This window comes from Trachinotus anak, unplaced genomic scaffold (genome assembly GCF_046630095.1).
Source record: "Trachinotus anak isolate AG129_WGS33_773 ecotype Australia unplaced genomic scaffold, CSIRO_AGI_Tana_v1 ptg000034l, whole genome shotgun sequence".
Taxonomy (NCBI): Eukaryota; Metazoa; Chordata; class Actinopteri; order Carangiformes; family Carangidae; genus Trachinotus; species Trachinotus anak.
Window position 1 is genome coordinate 2,306,128 of NW_027273885.1, and position 22,439 is coordinate 2,328,566.

Sequence of the window (22,439 nt, forward strand, 5' to 3'; positions counted from 1 at the left end):
TCAGACAAAATAAGCTATTTTCAAGGTGTCACTTTGGACATTTCGTTGACCAAACAATTAGTTGATTAATTGAGAAAATAATATGAGAACAGTTGTTAGTTGCAGGCCAAAAAGGCATCATTATTTATATGGAGCTGTTTTATTGTTGGTGCTATAGATAGTCCCTCAGGAATATTATGCAGGAGAGTGAACTGTTTTGCTGGACTTGGACTTGTCTGGAGAGACAGTAGGTGTTCGCTGCACATTTCTGTTTTGCTAAGGCACAAAAAGCCCAGCGAATATAAAGGCCACATCCCATTCAGATGTGTTAGCATTAGGACCTTGCTGCTGTGTTTGCTGGCTATAGGTGGAAATTACAAATCACTTTGTTGATTTGAATTGTTTTGTGAAGTTCAGTTCAAAGATTCATTGTCACTGAAATTTGCATTTTCTTTCTAAGCTACGTGACTGCATCAGACTGTGTTCAGTTCAGTATGTTGCCTGGTACAAAACTAGGGCGTATACAAGAACAGTGTATAATAAGTGTATAAGTGAACAGCTCAGCAGGCAGCTATTTACAGCTGAGTTATCATGATGATGGTTTTAAGGGTCTTCCTGTAAACTAAAAAGCTACAGATTCGGTCAGCAACAAATGATCCGGTATAATTAAAGGTTCTGTAAGTGTTGCTGCCACTAGATGTTAAACTTCACCACCAGCATCTCAAAGCAAAACTAATGCTTCGTCATCCACGCCTCCGGCCTCTGTTCGACCACAATCCCCCCGACCCGCACCACATTCGAACTGGGAAAGAAATTCAGCCTTGGACTGATCCACTGCGACCAGGCCACACAAGCAACACTGATGGAGTTGGTAAAGACACTAACGGAACTGGTAAAAACGTACAGTTTTTGACGGTCCACTGGCCGACTGGGATCTGAATCTGAATCTGTGGTCCCCCATGTCCAGTCTGTCTGTACTCTAGTCTCATCTCTTTCTTTGTTGGAGCCTTTTTAGACAAAAACATGGTTTCTTCAGTGGAGGAAATTCTGAAAGGTCGCTCTCACCTGAACGCTCTGTACCGCAGTGTGCCATCTCACATATGGGCAGTCCCTGTATTATAAACATGAGGAGGGCCAACAGTTTAACAGGGAGGAACTCACACGCACTAACATTAACATGAACATGCTGCCAGACCAGAAACCAAAACAGAGAAACTCAGATTACAACACACACACAGGGGGTGTGACTTTGTTCTCTGCTCAGGACGCCATGACTCCTCTATATCTTTACACAGAAAATAGTTGTTTGCTGCTGTTTTGTTGTTTAAAATCTTTTAAGATTTGAACAACTCTATCACGGGCTGATTGCAATGGCTTGTGGGAATTCTAAATGGAACCAATTAGTCGTTAGTGTCACTGATTTCACCTGTGCTTTTCCAGTAATGAACTGTTTTTCTGAAAATATCATACTGTTTTTGTTATTGCTGTTTTTCAAGAGATATTCCTCAAACTGTTTTACCACCATGCGCAATTATTAAATTCTTTACAGCTGCAAGTGGCTCCCTCGGTTTCCTTTCTGCTTTGCAAGAGTGCACTTGAACAGCTCACTCAAAAAGTGAGTCATTTTGAGTTTACATACTGATTTCTTTGAGCATTCTTAATTTTCTCACTTTTCCAGTTTGAATAGTACTTGGTTTGGAGTGGGGACACAGTTACTATACCTGCTGTGAAAAAAGGGTCTGTTGCTGCCACACACTGACACCTTATTGAAGGGATTGTGAAAGTTATTCTCAGAGCAGACTGAGTGCAGTATGATTTTTGTCCAAAGAGTGGCGCTAGTGCTGCACGTGTTGGTTTACTCTAAATGCACTGGTTGTTCAACAGCCACCACAACGCACCAGAGTCTTAAGCACCATGTCTCACCATCCTGTCTCAATAGTTTGGAGTCTGCAGTGAAATGTTTTACCTCCAGTAGTTTTACTCAACTCACTCCTCGCATTCAACAAACTTGAAGAGAACGAACAAAGAGAATGATCTTGTGTTATATTTTCTTTGTCTCTTTGTCTTTCCTCTGCTTTTTTTTTTGGTTATTTAGTCCTAAGACAACTAGTTTAATTGAATGATCAGTCTACTAAATCCATAAATTGTGCAACTACATTGAACAGTATCATTTTTTCGGTGTGGTGATCGAGATTTTAATGGATATCCTACTTTGCTCAAATTGATTTTGATTGCTTTATACATTCATTTCCCTTATGAATTAGATCATAGTGAGCTAATTCTCAACATGGATCCATTTCTTATTTCACATCAGTAGGTTAGGATCAATAGACGGGAGCATCATACTCACAGGCACCACACTGCTTAGCAAGTTCAACATGTCTGTGTGTTCTTTAGCTACTTGTTATTGGGTTATTGACTGAGAGAATGAGAAAACAAAACAGCTGCCTCGCCACTGTTATTGCTCTCTACCACCCCTCACTATGCACTAAATGTTGGCTCACTGCAGGTCACCAATACACCTCACACATCTGTGTTTGCACAGGAGCAGGTGGATGAACACTGTTCATCCACTGCCTGTAAACAGCATGTCATTCCCTGCCCTCTTGAGATGGCAGGTCGGTCGGGTGGCGGTCGTCAGCGGGGTTAAAGTTGATGAATGGTGCGTCGTGTTTGTCTGACCCACTTCATTTCATCCCAGACAGGCTCCTGGGGGCTGCACGTTGTGGCTGAGGGGGCAGCCACGCCAGAGTTAATGACAAGGCTTTGTTCAGTGCTGAGGCTTTCATCAGGATATGCCCAAGCCAGACAATAGCTGGGGTCACAGGTCCTCAGAGGCCAGGATGAGAGGGCTAATGAGTCAGTATTGAACTAAGAGGAGCAGGCCAGTGTGGTCTGCAGCCGCAGGCTCAGATGGTTCTGACACGGCCAAGGCCAATTTGTGTGTTTTGTTCCTGATGGTGGAGCCCCCTGACAGGAGGCTGCAGAGCACAGCACATTTTCTAACAAATGCTGATATTTTCTAACAAATTTTCAGGAACTATTCTTTGTAGTTACCAAGAGTTAGAGCTGAAGAGCTGCACGGCTGGAAGACTGTTTAACACTGTCTGAACTATGGAACTAGAGGACCTCTCAAGTCTAAGAGGGTCTGATCAGAAAGGGAACTGTAGAAAAGAGGCTCCCAAAAACAGTTAGACCTGTTTCAGAATTGACATCAACGCTGGAAGCAGCATCTTGGGTATTAGACCCTTGATACCCAGACCTGAGACCCTCTGCGATACAGTGAGACCCTACCCAACTGGACTGTAATGAATGTAATTTTGTCCTGGGTCCTGGGTCAAGTCTTGGTTACTCAGAACCAAGTGGACCCTTGAAGACTTTGTGCACTGGTGTCAATGGGACCCATTGGTGTGGCTGTTTTCTTGCTTTCTTGGTTTGGGTATAACATGTGTCCGTATTGAACTTGACCATAAAGAGGAAGTTGAATCAATCAGTTTGAAGTGCTGCACCAACACAGGATGTTCTTGAGATTTGGGAAGTTTTCTTGTCGGTTACTTTTCCAACCTCCGACCTATGGTTACCCATGAGACCCTGCAGTAGATGTACCACAGATTGGTACATCTACTGGCCTGTATCTTTGCAGAAATATAAAGAACTCAGCACCATAGATACCTTCAAGGAGTGGGAAAATCCATTACCTCAGGACTACAAAGACACAAAAACAGAGTTCTGGTAAGAGATCAGAGGCAGCGGCATGCAGCCAGGAAGAGGTAATGACGTCAGACTTTTTTCCCGCCTCAAGTGTGGACATATAAACACTTTGCCTTTAGATGTCGACAACACATTGTACAGACTACCTTGTTTCAGGCATACTAATCACTTCCTGCTAAACAAATTCTGCGGCTGTGACATTTGTGCCATGTTTACTCTCCCACAGTTAAATCAACACCACTGACGATGATCCTGAAAGAAGCTTGACGTTGACTCCCTCAAGCTCGACTGGAACGTCTCCTCCTTTGTTCGACTTTGCAGCTTTTAATTTTGACCTCTTTACACTTTCCTGCCCGCTCCCCGTCGCTCCATCAACCTCCGCAACCCAGACACATGCGGCTCTGGCTCGCCCAGCAGAAGCATTGACCTCTAATCTTCATATTGACCTGCTGTTTCCCATGACCTCCGACCTCTTGGGGTCAAGCCTCCAGCCGTCTGCACCTCTTCCTCCTTGACTTGGCCCCTATCTCCACATTTTGGAGGGTCCAGATGGAGGACTCTCTGCTCAGGATGTCTACAGGATTACGTTGTTGTCTCGATTTATTTTTGTGATCATATTAATCTTTTTTCCATCAAGCCCTGAAGTGGGAGGTTTTATGTATTGCAAAGCCTTTGTTTGAATATAAATTGTCCTGTGTCTCTTTTATTGGCGTTTATGATGTGGATTTTTTACTGACTAGCACAATATAGATGCCGGGGGAACTTTCACTGCCTGTATCTGTTCGTGTCGCTGTCTGTCGCTCTCTGAACTTGCTGTCCTCATTCCACAGCCTGGTTTTGATACATAGTGTCCTGATAGTGTGCTGGGGAGAATCTGGGTCAGCGTGGGGAGCCTGAGATAGCACAGACACGACTGACTCGCTAAACAAATACGTCACACATCGCTGTGCAAAGACCAGAGGAAACAATACTTGGATGCTTGAATTTTTAGCAATATTACCCTGTGTGTTGGTGGGATCAGTGATAACAGCCCGGCCCAGACAGACTTTAAATAGGATGCCACATAGATCCCGATAATATTTTTTTTATCTTGCTCAAGCAGAAATTTTTCACATGAACACATTTCATTATCAAAATTGATTGCCTTGCCATTTTGAGTGACATGTCCATTAATCTTGGATTAAATGTTACATCACTGGAGCCCAGACAGCCATCTAAAATGCACATGGCTGCAAACCAAACCGACAATACTGCTACCTTTGGCAGTTTGAGCAAGTTCGTGATTGAAACGATGACGATATTTAAATTAAAATTGTAATGTAACAATCCTAAAATATTTTATTGCCTTTTCTGTATCCTGCCTGTTGTATTTAAAAAGCGTGCTCCTCGGAGCCAAGTGGACTTAGGTCTGAGCAGCATTCCTAATCCCTGCTGCACTGAGACCTGTAAGGAGGGGGAGCTGGGGGGGTGGGGAGGAGGGATGAGAGGGAAGGGAGGGGAGAGAACGAGCCGTGAGGGAGGAGGGAGAGCACAAGAACAAGAGAGGAAGTGAGTGTTCATTACAAAGTGTGCCTCTCGGTTGTGGGCATGCCCAGTAGAGTTTGCCTTGCAGCCTGAAATCCAGCCTCTAAATTTGAACAGGAGGGAGACAAGGTGACTGAGCAGACTTTTGTTGCTGCTCTCTCTCCCTTTCTCTCTCTCCCAATGTTCTTTTTCTCCTCCTCTCCCAGTAGTGAGTGTGTTTTCTTTTGCTATGGAAGAGCAAGAGGAGGTGCAGATTTCAGCTAGTGAAAAATACAAGGGGAAGTAAAGAAAAGAAGAAGAAGAAGAGGAGGATGAGTGAAAAAGGCAAGAGAGAAAGACTTCACCCCCCCATCTCCCTCTTCCTCTCCCTCATTCCCTCCTCTGCCAACGACTTTTACCTCAGAAATAGCAGAGGGACCAACTTCAGAAGGCAGTCAGGAGGCAGCTGGAGTGTGAAATCTGAGAAGAAAAGCAAGATGAGAGGCTAACCGGCGCTGTGTTTGCTATGCTGTCCAGGTCAGTGCCCAGGAACGACCAAACCACTCACTCTTTCTCTGTTACTTGCTTTTTCTGCTTCCAAACCCCTGTTTAGTTAGCACACATAGTTCCATCTGCTTGTTTACTGAATTTAAAATAATTGTGTGTGCACTGGTGGGGAATTGTGTAACAAGGCTGAGTGACACGCTGTGCATCATCTCCTCTCAGCACCATCCGACTGTTGTCACCCACAGCGGAGTGAAAGTACTGAAACTCCAGCTGTACCCCTCAGCGCTGCATATGGAAAGTGTTTAGCTGCTCGGCTCAGACGTTCACATGCACACATGTGTTGAGGGAGGACGAGCTGGATGGATGCGGACACGTGGTTATGATAGGGGAGAAATCATGGAGACATACTGTAGGCTGGTTGTTTGCTCTCACTCACATGTGTGTGTGTCTGTGTGGTGGTGGGGGGCTTGTGGTGGAGGTACAAAGACATGATTAAATTTCAGGTTTTGTGAAGGGAGTTTTGAATGCATTTGTCACAGAAGTTCTTTCTAGAGTCTGTAATGTTGGAGTCATGATGAGTTGGAGGAGTGAGGATGTTCACTTGTTTGGTTTCATTAACGCATTTTCAGTATGTTTCAATATGATGTTTATTCTTGTAATTGCACGTTGCCTTGGCCTCAATTAAATCCCCTAAAATCTAATCATATTATAGGTTTTAATCAGAGTGGATTTACAATAATAATAATAATATTACTGTGGTTTTTATAGCTGATATCAATTGTCTTTAAATCAACAAATGTTTGCTGGTTTATAATTGATGGCTGTTTATTTTATATTAAACCTGTCAGTCAGCTCACCTGTCCCCCCCCCCCCCCCCCCCCCCCCGAAGGCCCGTCCCATTAGCTATCCCAGTGTGCCTTGCCACTGACAAGTAAGTGTCAGCAGTGGCCTCCCAGGAGACTTGTTGTTGACAGGTTTATTATTCGTGGACTGTGGAAGTGGGGCACACCACAGATACTATGACACTATAGGGGAGAGGAGAGCAGTTTTTGTAGTGTATAATAATAATAATAATAATAATAATAATGTTTTCTGTAATTGTTTCCTTGATAAATCATGTTTTGTAAAATGTCCATTATAATTTCCATTATTGTAAAATACACATTGTAATTTCCCAAATCCTAAAATGATATATTCAAATAGTTTTTAAAATATATATAATCAACAGTGTGACACTCAAATTAATTCAGTTTACAATGATATATGACAAAGAGCAACAACAGATTCTGGGTTTTTGGTACTTTTCTTGAAAAAAATAGTAAAATTACTTCATTGTTTATCAAAACAGTTGCAGATAAATTTACAGATAACTTTGCAGACATCTCACACAATTTGTGATGAAAATTTGACCGCTCAGTATTTTTGAGTATAAAAATATTTTTAAACAGATGCTTTACTTGCTGATTTTGTGGAGATAAAAATGATTCATGTTTTTTTTTCAGTATTACATTCCTGCCTCCTCCTCTTTGTCAGTGATAAGCCCCAATTCAATATGTTTACAGTAGTAACGGCTTTTGTCGTCATCTCTTGCATACCAGACATACTGCAGCTGACCCTCTGTGCCTGATCGTCATGCTCGTCATGGTTATGGTGGGTGTCTCCCCACAGTTTCCCAGATTCACTAAACTATCTCTGTGGTAAACATTTGAAGGATGGACTTGATTTTTCTACTTCCGGTTCTACTGTTAAGGCCTTATTGAAGAGAAAAGGCTTTGTTTGTTATGTGATGGAGGTGAGAATGAAGAAATCCATTTAATCATTTATGGTTCTTTATGTGATGATTTGACTGGGAACACTTAAAGAAAATGTCCTTCCTCTGGATGACTGATTTAAAAAACAAAAACAAAAAAAACTAGTGGGGGTTTAAGAAGGGATCCTTTCTGTTGCAGATTTTTTTTGCTGATTTTTGGACAGGACAAATTTATTTGTTGGCAATATAATGTAATTTATAAGAGGTTGATGTTCCTTTATATTTTCATTTATTTTTAAAGTCTTATGCTTTCATGTTGGCAGGGTACTTGTATTTGCCTTACACAATAAATACACTCGAAAGAAAATTTTCATCTACTTAGATAGTTGATCAAATATGTTCAGTAGATATAGCCTAATATTAAAATGTGATTTCAGTGTAAATGTTTATTCTAGACCTTGGAAATAAATGTCTGCACCTATTACCTTTGTTCAAGCTGTAAACAAAGCCAGCAGGTGCACCTTGATTCAAGATTCATTTTTTGTTTGTTTGTTTTCGTTTTTTTGTGGGTGTGTGTCTCTGTGTGCTTGTTTTACTATACTTGTGGGGTCTGTGATGCTTTGTGGGGACCATAATGCTGGACCTCACAAGTTTAAAGGGCTGTTTGAGAGTTAAGACTTGGTTTAAGGGCTATGGTTGGAATTAGGTTTGGGGTAGGGTTAGGGTTGAGGTTAGGTTAAGGTTGGGGTAAGGGTCCCCACAAAGATAGCTGTGCAACTGTGCATGTGTGATTTGTTATACAGATTAAATTCAGATTCATTCTGTTTTTTTATTTGCTTTTTTTAAAAATAGGAATTACTTTTCTGCTTATTAGGTTCGCTTCATTTTAATTAAACGATCATTCAGGATATTTTTCTCCTTTCTCCAACTTGTACATTTTAGATTAAATACATGAAAATGTAATTAATCAGTCCTTGTGGTGTTTCTAGTTTAATAGCAGCAGTAGTGTGGCTCCATATGGTGAGACTCTTGTAGCACAACCATCAAGAGTTCATTGGTTTTAACTGTGCGGATGACTCCCTTCTTCCTGGAAGACCGGGTTTCCATGTGTTCCTCCCAGAGTCCCACCCCTGACGGCCTATCTGAGGCTCCGTGATCCATCACACAGCAGGCAGCCATGTTTTCTGAAAGGGCTGTGAACTTGTTACCTCCCTCAGCCCGCCCGACTGAATGTCAAACCCATTTTTCTTTTCTCCCGTTCCCTTTCCCAGGATTGCTGCTGTATTGAAATAATTGGGCTGCATTCAGTGCGACCAGGTTGTCAGTGCACCTTTTGAATAGAGATATCAAGTCTGGTGCCACGATTTCTCTCTGACCTCCCTTTCACAGCTCCTTCCTCCGCCCTCTGCCCACCTCCCTCCGAGGTCGCGGTGGGTCATCATCATGACTCCAGCCTCTCAGTACAATGACACAACATCCATGGTACATTATCTACAGTGTGTCAGCTGGTCTGGAGCTCTGTCTATAGACTATTCTTCCCTGCTCCATTGTCTCCGGGATCTCTGGATCAAGCCTGTTCAACATGGCACACATTCAAAATGGCAACCTCAAGGGGCTTTTATTCCTCCACCAGAACTCAATCACTTTTCTCTCTCGTCTTTCTGCCTCTCTGCTGAGTTATTCAGAGCTTAATGAGGGAGGGAAATAAAGGGAAGCTTATGGTTTGCAGGATGATGGAGAGGCTGCCATTTTGTTTCTGTTGGAGGAGCCACACAGCAAGTGTTCATGTGAAATGAGTTTTTTTTTCCTCTCTTTACCGGAGAAGAAGGTGATTGAGATGTCTGAGAAAGAGCCAACGAGTCTGGAGAAGCTGGGATCATTAAAGTGTCAGAGGAACTGCAGCTCTTCAAATAATCTCCTGCATTTTAGATACAGTCTGGGTCGCAGGGGGAGGGGGCTGTGTTAGAAGAGGAATTTTATGTATGGAGGTATAATCTGCTGTGAGGTATTATGATTATCAAGCATTAATGCACTGATTTCACCATAGACATCAAATAGTTTTGTGCCTGTATACCTCTAGTGCAGTGCATCATTTTAATGACTACAGAGGATTATCCCCTTACATAACTGAGTGTGGGCGGTTTGGAGACAGCTCCTGACAGTGTGGGAGGGCATGAGACCGGACTGGAGGAAGCGCCGGGCTGACGCTGGATGACGGGGCCGTTTTTGTGAGGTTCAGCGTGGGTCACAGTCCGTGCTATGCATCAGCTGTCAGCTGAGTGCGTGTTCCTTTTTACTGTCTGCACCGGCGTCAACGGTGATGCAAGGTTCTTCTGTCTGACATCAGAAATGTCAGTCAGAGCGGAGCGGGTGGAGTTCGGCTGGCTGTGTTTCTCGTGTCACTGAGGTCAACGCTGGTGTGTCTCTTTGTTGCTTTTCCATCAAGCAGTTCTTTCAGCCAGCTGCTGTGGATGTGTAGTTCCCTGCAAAAACAACATATCTGCAGGATACAAGGACAGCTTTAATTCCACCTTAAAGGGATTTTGAGGGGGGGGGGGCAGATTACCACATCTACATCACTCTCCAGGACATGTTTTTGTGCAGCAGTTAAGATTAGATAAATTGGGCCTTTGCAGCAGAAAACATCAGTTCAAACAACAAAGGGTCTCAGCACCATACACTGAGCGCACTGCGCATCAAATGATGAGCACGAAAAAGTAACAGTGATGATATTTAAAAATTTAAAGGTCCCATGTTTTACACTTTCCCAGTGTTTTTTTAATGTTGATATCCATAAGAAGATATATTTGTGGTTTTAATAACCAAAAACCATCTTAGTGTAGTTCTACGCTTCTCTCTGGAGCTCTAGTAACTACAGGACAGTGAGCGAATCAGAAGAGAGGATCTGAGCCTCTTTTCTGATTGGCTTGTTTTCTAAGTGATTAAATAAAAATATAGCAGATTTCAGGTAAACACTCAGAGAAACCAAATCCTGCAAGGTTGGATGGTGGGTCCAGGTGGGCGGGGCTTGGTGGATGGCTGAGGGTGGTGACTGCTTTGTTGTGACATCACAAAGTCCCAGAAGTCCTGACGGCTGGTTTTAAGGCTCAGTTTCTGAATACAGGCTGTGTGCATTTCTCTGTGGACTGAGGCTTTGATACTTTCACAGTATTAATATAGAACCTAGACCTGCTTTATAATCACAAACACATGGACATCTACCTTTAAGAGACCTTTAAGAAGGATCTGTCAGTTATTGCTATTCAGTTTTTTTGTTATTGTAAGTGATAGAAAATATTTAATCCAAACTGAAACTTTGATTGTTGCTCTTTTATTTGGTCAGATATATTAGATGTTACAGGGGAAACTTTCAGGGACATAAAAACTAAAATATCATCAATATAAAGTATCCATGTCAAAGTTATGTGGCCCCCTAAGAGTCAGGAAAGGAGATATTTGCTCAGAGTAGTAATTCATGGCCTCAACTTTCAAATCATGGCCTAATTTTGCTGTGGTCATGGGTTGATTATACTGTAATTTGTTCTCTGACTGTCGTGATTCAATCCCTCAAATATATAAATCAGCTCTTCAAATGTATAATTCACCTCCTCTTAGCTCTGTGCATTTGCTACAATGAACTGACATCCATAGCAGCCATATAATCATAAAAAAGCTTTCATTTATGGCATTAAATAACACAACAGCATTGTGATTAACAGCTAAAATCTACAATCTACGATCAAAATAAAACTGTGTTCAAGCCAAACAATCCATAATAACTGCGTTGAGGGAATGAATTAAGTACTTTAACAGCACGGTTTAGTCATCTGAGAGCTTAAATGATTTAATTCAAGGGAAATAATCAAGTAATTGTGGGTACAAATTACAAAATTATGGAAAGATGTATGTTGAATGGTGTAGGGTTGGGGTAAGGAAATCTTTCTTTTTAAATCTCTGTCTCTCTCCAGCTTCCCTCCACCAATTTCATACCCCTCTGTTCCTGCGACACGGGTGAGAGGTGCAGGTTGACAGCCTCGCAGGCCTCCTCATTACACCGTGTCTGAGCCAGCGGAGATTTATAGAGATGATAAAAGCAGTCTGGAGGGCAATAATGACCACAAGCTCTGATGCAGTGGGAGGGAGGGGGGAGAAGGCAGGGCTCTGTCTGGCCGCCCGCTCTGCCTCTGATCACTCGCCGCGCCGCCTAAATGACTTTGCCTCGTGTGAAATGAAACAGCAGAAAAAAAGTTACGACTGTTGAATATATTCATGTATTCAAATCTATATATATTCGCATATCTTTTTATTCCACACTTCTCTGTCTCCCAGCATCTCATGTGACCTCCAGGCAGTCTTCAACATAAGGAAAACCACCAAATGTAATTCATATTTCCATAAAAATAACTAATGTTTCTTTTCCTAAAAGTGCCCGTTATGCATTTATTTCAGAAATATATGCAGCCTCTTGGTTTATTTGATATGTCCCTAAATAGTTATCTATGTTATGCTCAGTATAAATATATTCTGGTCAATATCTACATATTCTGTAGCTTTAAATTGGTTGTTTGCAGTAAACAGAGAACAAACTATTTTGTTTAGTTTTGTTATTTGTAATTGGATTATGAGTCTGTGATTGGCTGTGGGGAGGCCCCTTTCAGCTCCTCGGGCAAAGAAGGAAAAGGAAGATTTTTCCTATCATCAGCTTCAACTGTTTTTGACTGCACCCCAGCATCAACCAGGCCTGCAGTTGGGGGGGGGCGAAGTGTAATGTAAAGTTGCTATAGGGATCATTTTAATCACAGATCATTGCATGAGGTATGCTCCAACCCCCAGTGGTTAAAAAGCTTTGACTGTTGCCAAAGTTTGATAAGTTCATCATACACTCTGGATTCACCCTCAATGAGAAGCAGCAAACACAAGAGATTCATTCACTCTCCCGTCAGTGTTAGGCCCCCTTGATCCAGCTCAGATGCCAAAATGGAGCCAGTCAGCTTGTGCATGGTTATAAGAAATGCACAAGAAATGATGCCAAGAGTTACTTCCCCTTCTTCCTAATGTTTGGAAGAGAGAGGCGCTGCTACCAGTGGTCATGGATCTGCGTTTTGGCAAATGTCCAGACAAAGAGGATGGTTTACTGCACCACCAGTTCATGGGCAACATGGGAATGTTTACCAGCTGCAGCTTCCAAGAACCATGAATGAAACAAAAGATTATGAGTCAGAGTCAGAAATCACAAGCTGGAGGAAGGCGACTGTTTACTTGTCTACACTCTTGGCATCACTGGAAAACACAAAGTACAGGACAGATGGAACCTACCACCATATGTATTAACTGCCAATCGAACCGATCTCCCTATGTATCACATAAAACCAGAGAGAGAGGCCAGGCACGATGAAAAACAGTACACAGAGATCATCTACTGCCCATCAGGGGAGAGCACAACCAAAGAAACCGATGACCACAGCAGAGCGAGCAGAGGGCGAAGTCACACAGAAAACCCAGAGCACATAAGTCGAAGAGGGCTGGACTGCAGAATCTGAGGAGGAAGGTAAATGCTACACACCCCAGATGAAACTTGAAGATGTGCAAGGAGATGTCCTTGTTCCAGGAAACAGAGCTAGTGGTGGTGAATTCAGGGTTCACGACTAACCCAGAAGAAGAGGAATGAGCAAATGAACTTCCTCAGTGGCAGGGCATGATGGGAGAACATCTCCATCCTCAACGAGACTCGGAGGAGGACACAGAGCTGGAAGAGGGAGACATCCCAACAACTAGGACCTCGGGTGTGGACGCTGGATCTCCTCATGAACTGAAGGGAAGTGAAACCAGTCCTGTGTCTCAGCTCTGACGACCCTGCGCAGGTACTGACCTGGTACTGCGGTTTATCACTTTAAATTGGTTGTTTGCAGTTTACTTGATGTAAATAGAGAACAGCCTGTATTGTTTACTTTCATTGAATGGTTGGTTACGAGTCTTGTCATTTTTCCTGCAATGTGATTGGCCACGGTGCTGAGTAGCAGCGAGACGCAGAGCTCTGTGATAAGACGACAGATGTAGCGAGCTGAGACAGTCACATCGATGTAGAAACATGTTTTTGCTCCAAACCTGTGAGGAGCCGTGTGTGTGTGTGTGTGTGTGTGTGTGTGTGTGTGCATTGTGAGTAGTTCATTAAATATCGACGCAGTAGCTGAATTGTGTATCTAGTCTTTCCAGTTGACTAACTCAGCTGACCATGAGGGACAGTCTGTTCTGAACCATTCAGTTTCACCACACGTGGAGCTGCAACATTAGGACTGTGAGTAGTCAAACTTTTATTCCTTCTCCACTGTTATTGGCCGGCACGTTCCCCATCATCCACCGGCGTGCAGCGGGAGTTTGTTTTAATTTTTCTTCTCTGGTGTTTCAGTTTGTCTAAGTGTGTGTGGGTCCAGAAGGTTAAGTGTTATTTTATTATTTCCCTTACTGTTAATGAAAGGTATTTAAAAGGTACTTTAAGAGATGAAATTAAAAGTAGCACAGGAAAGTCAAAGGAAATTAATTAAGTGTGTGAATTACAATTTGTTTATTTTTTATGAGAGGACAACTCGATTTTTTAAGGACAAACCTTTATTTTTCTATATGCTATTATTTCCCTCTTTAGTTAATACATTTGGAGTCATTTTGGGCGGGAATAGCTGTCTTGTGATTTCTCTGAGACACAGTGAAGGAGGAATAATTATTGTTTCACATAGGGCTGGGAGAGATTTATTATCACAGTATTCTTTTTTATATTAATTGATATCAATACTTACTGATAGTTATGTGTAATGCAGGTAATGAGGAAGGAAATGCAATCAACAGATTTGTTTGTGTGTGAGTAAAACTGAATGGAAACGTAACTGTACAAGAAAATGCCACAGGGTAACTTTCAGTTCAGGACCGAATCCTAAATAAATCAAATAAAGGTTTATTATGTTGCTAAAGTATCATTTTTATTTTTGGATAAATAAGTTGACACTCAGCCAACATGGTATAAAGTTTATGTCTGAACAAGGCAACAGCAGCAATGGCTGGATATATTCAGCGTGCTGTTTCAGTGTGCTGGCAGCTGAATTTAGTTTTTAGTTCTGTGTACTCCATCTGACAATGCTGTATATTTACTGTGGCTTCATCTTCTTTTTGGCAGTAGGAGCATGTGATGTTAGAATATAGAAGAGAAACTTAGAGAAAGCAGCAAGGCAAACGCTGAGGTGACATGAGGAGTCAGACGCCGTTTAACAGACACAAAGGTGCTGATCCTTGAATTTAACAGTTTTCCTGTAGTTTCCCAACAATCAGGGTAATAAGTATCAGGAATTTCAAGCTAAATACACTGAACATCTCCAATTGACCTGTCAGATGATATGTGTACATATACGTTTTTGTCACAGAGCAACACAAAGAGACAAATTCCTCCTCTCAGCGACTGAGAAAGGTAAACCATGCGCTCCAAAATGAGCCATCTCGCCTCAGCTCACTCACTCCTGTCTCCGTCTCTTTGCTCCCAGTTCCATTTTCTGGTCAGTTGTTATGGTAATAGGGGTCAGGAGATGAGGGGGTTCTCACGTTCAATGTAAAACTTAGCCCTTTGTGTCGCTGTGGCTCAAGCTGCTGCAGCAGAGGCCAGAGGTGAAATTGAATTCAGCTGAAATTCCCCAGTGAGTCTGGCCTTGGGCTGGACTGTGCTAGACTGGACTGGAGTGGCTTTGGTGCAGGGTGCAAACCGCTGGCCTCTGTTCAGCCAGAGCTCCTGGGTGTTAGAGGCTGTTGGCTTAGTAAATCTGAGGATGAGAAAGGGCTGCGGGGAACTAAGCCAGCTTGTCTTTGATTTGCACGTTTGTTAAAAAAGACCACAAAGACTTTGGGATTTGAAGCAACCAGTTCATCATATTTTGTAATTTAGATTACTTCTTTGCTACCTGGACATGGCAACTACATGAGGGTTACATTGGCCAATTAATTGTTTAAGCTTTGGCAACTAAAACACTTGGTTAAAGGAAGTCAAGGGTTTTGGTTACAGCTATATGAGATTAAGAGTTTGCAGCAGTGCTTGCAGTTTTTTTAGAGGCTCATGAATGTCTGTACAAAATTCATCCAATCCATATGATAGACTGTGAAACATTTTACTAGATAATTGGAAACATTGACCTGCTGGTGTCACTACAGGAAAATTCAAAGGATCAATCTCTGTCCTACCGTCCCATAGTTGTTCAGATATTTCTGCAAAGTGGTGGATTGACAACCGACAACTTTAATTGCAGAGCTGTTCAAGAGCACGAACACACGTATGAGTGGGGAACTCAGTATGTGCCCATTCAGCGTCCTAACCTTCATTTTTCAATGTGAGTACCCCAGGTTTGCATCTTGAAAGCCCAGGACAATAGCCAGTGGTTTCTGATGGCTGCAGTTTGTCTGTGAGCTGCGTATCAGACAATGCACTGAGGTATATTGTAACTGTGCCATTGTATTTGGAGAGAAAGCTTCTTCAAATAAAATTTTCTGTTTTTTGAGCACCACAAACCACATGTTAAAACTTTTTACATTTATTTTATTACTGAAACTGACACTGAAACTACTATAACTATCGGTACCAGGAAAAATGCATTTCATTGTGCTCTGTGGTGACCTGTCCAGGAAAGAATGAAAAATTTGGAGAAAAACTTCTCAATGTTTTCTCTTTTCTTCTGCGTACTTACTGACCTTTTACTGCTTTATGTGCTTGCTAGCAGAAATTTCCAAAGGTTCAGAAAACAGTTGATACGGCGGGTAGCCAAGCTGCTGATTAAGAGATATCCCTCATCGGTTTACATGCTTGCAATTTAGAGCTTGAAAGGGCTCGTCAGTTCAGAATTAGACCTCTAATGTTACCCTCCAGCTCCGTCCAGCTCGACTTGGTAAACATGACTGAACACTCTCACATCCTGCAGTCAAAGGCATTTGGCATGAATTCTGTCATAATTATGCATCTCTATTCAAACAGCTTGTTATTCTTTTCACCAATGCTTGAAAAAGACAAATAATATATGAAATATCAAGCCGAGTAATTGTGCAGGAAGTGATCAGATCCTGAAGGTTGCGGGTAGATAGTTTAGAGGTAATTTTGGGAATGACCTTGTTGAGTTAACGGTGGACTTTTATAAAGAAACTTGTTTCTGTGTGCATAACCTTGAGTATTTTCCACTCAGATGTGAATTCAACCTTGCCATCCTCTCTCAAAGACGTATATTTGTGTCCTTGGGGCCTCCTACAAACATGAGTCAGAGCTGGATTTGTCACATTTATAACCGATGTTAGCAACACAAACATTCGCTCAATAAAACACCTTATTTCTCCGACATGAAGAGTGATACAGGAATGTGGGTTTTAACTGCAGTGTAAATGCAGCTGCTCAGGAAATCAAAAGCATCCAATAACAACAAATCTCAAAACCGTATTAATAACAGAGAAAGCTTCAAGCCCTGACTGAGGCGTACACGTTTCCTAAGCAGTTACTCTACTTAACTGTGCCACATTTTCCTGTTCAGTGTCCTGTTTCAGGAAAAGACATGAGTGGAAATGTGGCACTTTTCAAACTGCTTTCAACATCCACCCACAGTGGTAATTCTGGGAAAGAGGAGACAGCTATTTCCAGCTAAACTAATGCTGTTGAAGGCCTCAGAGAAAATAGCTACATGCCCTCAGACTGATAAAAAAAGACGCAAGTCAAAGTGTGTTGGAAAATTCACCGGCGCCTTGCATCATAATTCAATCATATTTGTTTATTTCTTTGTAAAGGGAGTTATGGCGTGGGTAGAATCCATCAATCCTCTCATAGCATTCCTCAGAGACACACACACACACACACACACACACAGGTGTCAGGGAGGGAGTGTGGAGGGTGCATGGGGTTCAGACAAAAATCCTGTTTACAATAGGAGCCTGTGTTTTCTATAGGAGGAGTCTGAGCTACCTGCCATTCAAACATATTTACACTTGTACAGTGCAGGGGGAGTATGGAAGCAATTACAGGGTGGTCACATTCAGTTCCTGGAAATAAAAGCAAACTAGCAGTATTGTTAAATATGATGAAACTACCCAGAATCCCACAGCGGGTGTAGGTGGAGGGCTGGGGAGGCCCGAGGCTGGATCCCATGGGGTACCTGCACCAGCATGGGTTTGATTTAGATATGGGTCCATAGACAGTTGTTGCTCATTAATTTATGAGAAGGTGTAAAATAACATTTGTACCCTGATAATGATTATTTACATCATGTTAATTGATTATCCACTTGGAGTTTGTGAAACAAGCTGCACACGTGAATCTGTTGTTACATATGTTACCAAACAGTTAGCAGGCAAGGTAACATTCACAGTTTTTAGTGAGCTGCTAACATTGTCTGTCACATGGTGCTGGGCTCAGTGAGCACAGTGAGTCTGCTGCGGCTGAAAATAATCCTAATAAGATCAGTAATGGTGAAGATGTGGGTTTTAAAAGATAAACAATGAGTTTAAGACTCTAAATCGTTAAATAAAAGAAATTCTAGCTCGTAGGCATTAGCTGGGGTAGCTTTCATGTCCAATCCTATTTAAGTAAACTGTTAACCCTAGTTAATATATTCCCTCCATTCAAAACCTTTAACGTAAATGATATAAAATTATATCATAACTGTAAGTCACACAATCACACACACTATCCATGACGACAAAATCCAAACATCTGAAAGTAGTCAGTACTTTATAAGTTATCATGTCATGAAAAATCCTGCACTGAATATGAAGTTCACAAAGGACAAAAATATAATGAGTGTCGGGTTCTTACAGTATGTGGATCTGATTCAAATTTAGATCAGCTTAATAGTTCCCACATGCATTCCAATAAACAGTTAATATTCTGGGATCATCTGAGAATGTGACCATCCTGCATCTGATGTTTGGTAAAAACCTTTGTGCTGATGTTTTACTGATGGATGTGACAGACCCTGAGCATGGGGCAGATTGAGACGTGGATTCGTTTATTTTTCCTGGCTGTTTCTTCTTGAATACTGGTGTAAGGTCAAGGACACACTCAATGTCTATTCTGTGTATTGTATATAATGTATATTTTGTCCTGAAGGATGTGAGCTTTCTCCTCTGCCACTGTTCTAACCCTTCTCCCTCCAGGTCTGGCAGTCAGCACGACTTGGACTTGATCGCATTTTGTTAGATTTTTCAGTTGAATTTTGCAGTTTGATAGTTGCAGCAACAAGTGGGCGATAAATTACAAGATGGATGCAAACAGACAATATCAGGTCCTTTATGAGGCAGGACAATGTTCTGAAATGTAAGGACAGATCGCGTTTCCACTTTGGTATCTGGTAACTGTTGTCTCTTTTTAGCTTTAAACGGTCCTGACAGCACGCCACCGAGACGCCAGCATGCTATCGAAAATCCCATAGTGAGGCAGCAATGTGTCGGCTTTTCCTGGTCCAATGTAAACAAGCAAAGGCAGCAGAACAAGTAGTGTTCCTAACGGTAATACAGTGGGTTATCTGTATGTAATGTATATTTGAGTCAGCCCTGTCGTAGACCTGTCCAGAGTGTTCAACGCCTCTTGCCCACCGTCAGCTGGTATTGGCTCCGGCCCCACCACGATGCGATAAGCGGTTTAGCTAACTACAAGCTAACTAGCGGTTTAGCACACTACAGCTGTTTTGTTTCTTGGTCGAGTGGTCAACTCCATCTCACTGAAAAACAAGAGACACCTAGTGATTCAGCCCGGTACTACAGCAAACAAGTCCTCGTCTTCTGTATTATGCGTTCAAAGACAGAAGTGGAAGTGTGACGGTTGTTTCAGGTTACACAAGCGGCTGGAAGCATTTATCTGGCCGGTCTGTGTCCTATTTTTCTTCTTGGTCATCATACTTGTTGCCTGCAGCTGCTCGAGCGTTTCATGTGTGAACGTTCCCGGCTCAGAGAGATGATTGACAGCTGGTAATGAATTGTGGTGAAATGTGAGAGACCAGTGCAGCAAGAGGAAGTGCAATGAGGGAAGATATGTGAATGAGAGTGCAGTAAATTAAAGCAGAGCCGGAGAGCGGGGATAAGTAGACTATCCCCAAGACTACTTTATTTCATGGTGTAAAAACGTCTGCTTCTCACCACAAACTATTGCCCCGTGTGACAGGTAATTATTTTGGCAGCCAGAAAACCTCCCCAAAGCTTCCCTGCCAACCCGATATCTCGACCTCTCTCAGGGGGCCATCTGTGCTCAGCTACCCCAGATAAGTGAGAGGAATGTAGGGCAGCCATGCTGTGATGTGAGGGGTTTGCCTGGAGCTTAGATCCTGGAGGCTGGGGCTCCACCCGGACTTTGTACATAATGGCACAATGGAGGCAGAAGGGTTTCAGGAGGGCGTGGCAGACAGCGGGAGGTTTTTGGAGAGTCTGGATGCAGGTGGTCGGTGAGTGCGGGGGTGTGTTCGCTCATTACAGCCTGACAAAATGTGTGGAATAAGCAACAGCTCTGAAATGCAGATTTTTGATTAAGATTATGTTTGTCCACTACAAAAGCATTTCCTGACAATAACAATAAGTCGACGGATCACTTGCTGTCCTATTGTCACATTAAAGGTCCCATATTTACACTTGTTACACATGTTTTATTTGAAGTGTTGATATCCATAAGAAGATATATTTGTGGTTTTAAGAACCAAAAACCATCTCCTCTCTCAGTCTTCTCTCAGTCAGCCAATCAGAAGAGAGGCTTTGATCCTCTTCTCTGATTGACTGACTGTTTTCTGAGTGATCCAATATAAATATAGCAGATTTCAGGAAAACATTCAGAGAAACCAAATCCTGCAAGGTTGGATGGTGGGTCCAGGTGGGCGGGGCTTGGGGCGGGGCTGAGAGCAGTGACTGCTTTGTTGTGACATCACAAAGTTCCAGAAGTCCTGACGGCTGGTTTTAAGGTTCAGTTTCTGAATACAGGCTGTGTGCATTTCTCTGTGGACTGAGGCTTTGATACTTTCACAGTATTAATATAGAACCTAGACCTGCTTTATAATCACAAACACATGGACATCTACCTTTATACAATATGGGACCTTTAAAGGATCATTAAAATTTATGTTTAGGAAGGTAACTTGGGTTAAGAGTATAAATTAAGAGATATAGCTCTAAATTTAATGATCTGATATATTATGTATACGAGTGTGTCACTTTTCTGTCTGGCCCTTCTTAGGGCATGGACACTGTTGCAATATTTTAAGCAAAGCTCAAGTGTAAATCAAGTTTAATTTACACAAAAGTGTGCAAACCAAAGTGTGCAAATCATAACATATTTACAGTGTGAATCCTCTCCTTTGATCAAAGAAACCAGTTTGTTGCCAGAAAAGAAGAGATTTTTACAACCTGCAGTAGCTATGCAGCTAGTTTAGTAAAAACAGCAGGAAATTGTTCTAATGCAGAAACAGAATGTCTCAGCAGAGACGTGAATATGAAGGTAAATATGAAGGTTAGTCACAGCAGGTTTTCTAATGAAATATTTCTGTTCTGATGAATGTTTTCATATCCATAGTACATATCTGTGTATGAAACGCAGACTTGGATGTGCACACATACAAACACACTGGGTAAAGACTATTCTTAAACACATGCAGCTGGCTTCACTGTTTCTGCTTCATAGCATTGATTGTTTGTCACAGCTAGATGCAGGTCCACACCACATGGAATCGGCGCTCGATGACCACCTCATGCTAATGATTACAGTGCTTCAGCCACCTTGCTGCATGACAACCGCGTGAACAACACACTGTAGAGCCGTCCTGAATTTTAATGGTACAAGAGTGAAGGTTTGAGGGATGTGTGTACTGCTTTCAACTCAAATAAAGTCAAGACAGTGTACAACAAGAACAAGGATGAAATGTGACAGTGATATATGCTATTTTGAAATAAAAGGGTGTACGTTAGGGGTCCATGCTGAGGGAAAAACAAAGCTAAAAGCAGGTGGCTCCCATCAGTGCAGTAACTATTTGAGGAGGTGAATGTTAATCTGTGTTTGAAGATGAAAAGGGATTTTGTAAGTTCCACTCCAGGAGTGCAGACAGAGAAGATTTGTTTCATTTGCGCAAACAGCACCTCCTTATTTGTAATTAGGTTCTTTTTTTTTTTTTTTTTTTTTTTAAATCTTATAAGCACCAAGCTGTTCAAGTGCGATTTTCCCTCAGTATACACCAGGCGCAGACTTATGAATATATTGAGTATTACGAGGGCACCTTAATATGTTTAGCTGATATCAAGTGGAAATTTAACAATATGCTTCAATAACCTATACAGGCCCTGAGAGTTCAACGCACTGCAACTTAAGAAAAAACACACAAAATCTGAAAACATCTTTTGACAACACGTGCTGGAAATATTTACAACACAAACACACGACAGTAAATAAATAAAAATCGACCAACTCATATGTTTGTTGGATCATGACATTAGAAGATGAAAAATGTAAAATGTAAAAAAACAACAGGCACTAAAACTGCAGCAGCAAGTCTCTCCAAAGTCCACAGGCAGGAATCAGGAGTAGTATCCACAGGCTAACAGGCTAACAAGCTATCTGCTGCCTGAGTCTGATAGCAGCGTACAGGCTGCAGTTCAGCATGTACAGGAAGTGATGAGGGCGATGAGTCAGTATGAGAGCAGGTATCAGGGTAGAGTTGAATACACAGGTTTGTGCAGGTTTGTAGTAGAGAACAGAGTCAAAGCCGGGTTGGCAGGAGAATGTGAAAGCCCTTTCCTTTGGAACTACAATTTGTGAACTGTACACACAAGTGCACCGACGATGCACACTGTATTACTATGCGGATCAGCCTAAGTGTGCGTAGGAATATGGTTGTTCAACGGTTGAAAAGATGTAGTTCTTAAGGAAAGGGTTGTTTCACAGCAAGATAAAGTGCTGAAAATATTCAAAATAAAACGTACACTTCAACTGATACTAGTTTTTTTTCTGTGGGCACTT

The 22,439-nt window shown here is 42.0% G+C and overlaps 1 protein-coding gene and 1 long non-coding RNA gene across 2 annotated transcripts in view; one reads left to right on the forward strand and one right to left on the reverse strand.

The window, feature by feature from the left end:
* LOC139614337 (ATP-binding cassette sub-family G member 4-like) overlaps positions 1-22,439 on the reverse strand; it is a 175,459-nt gene that overhangs the window by 28,158 nt on the left and 124,862 nt on the right. The gene's annotated exons all lie outside the window — the stretch shown is intronic.
* Positions 3,047-22,439, forward strand: part of LOC139614339 (uncharacterized) — a 60,472-nt gene continuing 41,079 nt past the window's right edge. The window contains exon 1 of the long non-coding RNA XR_011687021.1: positions 3,047-5,730. This is a non-coding gene — a long non-coding RNA (uncharacterized lncRNA). The remainder of the gene's footprint in view (positions 5,731-22,439) is intronic.